The sequence below is a fragment of the Lingula anatina genome, chromosome 6 (assembly GCF_051362555.1).
Source record: "Lingula anatina isolate TDL-2025a chromosome 6, LinAna3.0, whole genome shotgun sequence".
NCBI lineage: Eukaryota > Metazoa > Brachiopoda > Lingulata > Lingulida > Lingulidae > Lingula > Lingula anatina.
The window spans coordinates 18,280,696-18,284,731 of record NC_141772.1 but is presented as its reverse complement, the minus strand read 5'-3'; the positions used below and the strand labels follow the sequence as shown (position 1 = coordinate 18,284,731).

Genomic DNA, 4,036 nt, shown 5'->3' with positions numbered 1-4,036 from the left:
CTCATTTTTGAACTAATTAGATACCTAAAAGTGTTCTTTTTACATTTTCTGCATCTTAACAATATTTTTAGTTGATTATATAAGAATGATGATTAACCTGTTATCGTGTATTGTGTAATAAAGTGTCAAAAGTGGAAATCAACTCATATTATTTAAGTTTGTCAGATTCAATCATTCACTATGGTCAGAATTTCAGAATGGAGCAAATTTGACATTTAAAACTGTTCTATTGATTTTTTCCTATGTCAACAATTTTCTTAGTTGATCATATAAAAATGACAGTAAATTGATTTTTTGTTTTATGTAAAAATGGAAATAAACTCATTTCAGTACAGTCATCTCTTGTTTACATTCTGATATTATTCTCTACAAAGTTAGCGTATTTTTCAAGGAATATAATCAAAAATCCCCTTCGACGGGCTTGATCCAGTTTAGCCCTCCAAACTAACAGGGTGACATGGGCAATTTTCACAAACAAATAGGGCCTAATTTAAATAAGATATATCAGAGCTTTATCCTGTAATATAATTGGTTGATTTTGGATGATACCATATATAAGTTCAACTTTTAGAAGATTCATCGTTACTGTGTAAGCTGACCATGGATATCACGAAGAGGACAGCAAGAAGGCGTAATAATAATACAACCACCAACTGTTCTTCAAATTATTTTCTGACAACTCAGGATAACTGCTGCAAACCATCTCGAACAACTATACCGCTCCGTTATTTTAATAAAAGAATTCAGCTCAATGCAAACAGGCATAATCTGCATAAGTGCCCAAAGTTTGTGTCAGTAAGCCCCCAGCAATTTAGCGTGAACCCCCAGGGAGTTAGGTCGTTCTAAATCTAAATCTCTAGGTCGATCTAAATCTCTGGGAATGCACCCTTAGTCCTGTGTTTCTTTTTTGAAAGTTTGGCTATCATATGCCATTAAAGAATTTATAAGATACACCCCTACTAACTTTAATTTGTACACTGCTGAAGACTGTCAACTATCTGGATAAGAGCCAGAATCATATGATTGAGGGTAGGGAATACACCCCCCCCCCCCCCCCCCCTTCATCACCAATCACGAAGATATATTCAGGTCAATCACCACTCACGAGGAATTGAAAGCTATCACCATTCACAGGCCCGTAGCCAACAATTTTAGAGGGGGGGGGGGGGGGTCGTTTTCTGAAAAAGTGGACCTTTTACCATAAAATCCTCAAGTACATAGATCAAATTTTCTGAAAATCCATGATACGTATATTTTATTATTAAAAATTGATGGTCATTATGCTGTTAAGCATTATGTAATATTGCATCAAAATAGAAGAAAACCCCGTTATTCGTGAAAGAAAGTCGTTATACCCGGTGATTCGTGATTTTTAAAGCGCATTTTCAGTGATATATGACTACAGTTTTATTTACTGTAATTTATGAATTGATAATTTTATTTGCCGTGAATTGTGATCACCCCACCCCCCCCCCTCAATGGTACCCTCTCACACGGCAGCTGGGCTGGTGAGAACATTTACACCTAGTCTGAGTCAGTTTTAGTTTTTTTATGTACTTTATAAAACACATCTGTTAAGTCAATCCTTGATGTGACAACTCCAGTTTACTAAGCTGTGCACACGCTGGGCCCAAGTGAACGCTGTCACTAATTATAACGTTACATACAAATCGGGTAAACAAAAAACGCACTTTGTCTTCTCTAAAACAACCGGTACAGGTGATTTTTTCTTTTTTTTTTTTTTTTTTGGGGGGGGGGGGGAACATAACCAAATAATTTGATATCAAACCTAATGGTTGATAAGATGTTATTATTTTTGCCATTATGATGGTAGAGACCCAAAATCACCATCCCGGTATTAGGACCCATTGCGCCATATCAAATAACAAAAACAAGTTTAAATCGAAACTTGCGTACGAAAAGTGGGTGGCTTGTACATTATTATGTAATACAGGTGAGCATTTCGGTGAGAGGTGCTCAGATAGGACCAGGGTCAGTAGAAGATGAAGAAGACAGAGGTTCATGGTACGTTTGCTGCAATTTCCACATGTGGGCCAAAAATGTAGCACAGAAAATGACAGGAAGCTGCCGTAGTATTGTACAGATGATAAAAGATAACGTTGTGTATTTTGTGTTGATGAAGTTTGCCCAAATGTTGCATTTGACACTGGGGTCTTAATGACGGTGGGAACATTGCACTTATGTCGAATACACTCTCCATTAGAATTTCAAAATCAGCTCAAATTTTGAAGGATTTGTTTTCTGTAATTTCAGAGAAGGAACGCACTTGCCAATGAGGAAGTGAGGTGCTTATTGCAGCCGTCCAAAGGTCTGAACAAGTCCTCAACAAGTAAGACCACTGGACAGGTATCTACATTCTCCTAACTGTTTTATTGGCGAGGTCACTGTCCTGTTTTGAAAGTATGAAAAATATCTTGTCGGGCACCTGGTCCTTTCATATCGCATCTTACATATAAATGCAAAGAAGTGTATTGTCATGAAACAGTTTGCAGAGTAGTAAAGAACAGGAATGGCACAATAGTGTTTTGTTAACATAATCGCATGTGTTCCAAAATAGCATGCTGTAAAGATATATACATACAGCTTCATCAAACCGTGTCGTGAATGTGATTTTTTCGTTTATTTCAGTGGCTCCCAACTGCTGTTTACCGGGTGATTGGATGCGTCACCGATCAAAGACATCGGAATCATGTTGGACATCGCCCGCATCCATGCCAAGATTGTCTTGCTTGTTGAATTTTGTCTTGCGGGGTTGACAATTGATATGAAATGTTATCTTTGCCTTGGATAATAATACTCTGCATAAAACGTGTATCGAATTAATTTTTGCACGCAGAAAGAATTTTTTAACGAAACTTCTGATCAGAGAAAAAGAAAGAAATGGATGACTGCTAGCTATAGTTACCTTGGTTATACATATCATTTCAAGGTATTTTATTTATTATGTATATTTATTATTGTGTCAGGAGGAGGTACCCATCAGTTCTGAAAAAACACGGCACTTTTTGGATTTCACCTTTAACAAAATAATTTTAATCCAATAAGTATTTTGCTGAAGTGATGGATGAAAACAAAAATGAAAGTTATCAAATATAATTATTAAAAGGCGATTTTTAGGTAGAGTACTGTGCCAGCACTATTGATTTTCTAATTGAAGTTAAAATTTTTCTTTGGGCAAATCTTCAGTTAGTAACTTAGCTGTGCATTTGAAGATATTCTAAATATTTGTTTTGGATTGAATTGAATTGAATTCTGAGAAATTCCGAGAAGAAAAATATCTCAACTTTATTATATGAAACTTTTGAGAGACAAATGGTTACATATATTGATCGTTAAGTTTGAGAAAAGAACAAATTATTTTAAAATAACTTACACTGTTTTTCAAGTTATAATGCTTTAGAAATTACAGCGTTATGAAAATGACAAAATTTGTCCACGTGATTGCAGAATTGCCCATTTATAAGAAACGATCCTTTTTTTAAGTTGTCGATATACGTTTATGACGCATGTTAAGAATAACTTACTTTGGTTTCGGTGCTTTGATATTGTGTCTGATCCGTGCCAGATACACACTTACTGTGCTGGGAGGGGTCTAAAACAATGTTAAGAAAATGAAACCAGGAGAGGAATAGTTATTGCAGTAGGGGAATAAATGCTACCCAAGTGATAAAAATTGTCCCTTCTTAGGGCCACCCAAATTTATCAGCATTCCATGAGCTAATTTGTGTGTTGTTCGACTTTTTGCCAATATCGCAAAGCAGAAATGTAAGTGCTCTCCTGGAAAAGTTTTGTGTATATGCATAAAATATCTATGTACGACTGGCATTCATCATAACATTTACATATTTAATTTCGAAAATTCATCATGCAATTCAAAGTGATTGCCTCAACCGTCCCAAAACATGGTTGGTGGTGGTGGTGGGGGTGGGGGGTTCAAGTAACGCTCACCTATGTACTTTGTTCGAAGTGCTTTATTAATTAATATTTCTTTGGTCGTGATCAAGGGGTGATTGAG

The 4,036-nt window shown here is 36.0% G+C and overlaps 1 long non-coding RNA gene across 8 annotated transcripts; it reads left to right on the top strand.

Annotated features, from left to right (window-relative positions):
* Nucleotides 1-1,895: 1,895 nt before the first annotated feature.
* On the top strand, nucleotides 1,896-3,143 carry LOC106173289 (uncharacterized). Of its 8 annotated transcripts, none has more exons than XR_015335226.1 (3): nucleotides 1,896-2,025; nucleotides 2,275-2,350; nucleotides 2,650-3,143. It is a non-coding gene; the product is annotated as an uncharacterized LOC106173289 (long non-coding RNA). The 8 variants fall into 8 exon arrangements; XR_001239497.2 differs by having other exon boundaries at nucleotides 1,926-2,025; nucleotides 2,275-2,367; XR_015335222.1 differs by lacking the exon at nucleotides 1,896-2,025 and adding an exon at nucleotides 2,042-2,098 and having other exon boundaries at nucleotides 2,275-2,367.
* The last annotated feature ends 893 nt before the right edge of the window (nucleotides 3,144-4,036 follow it).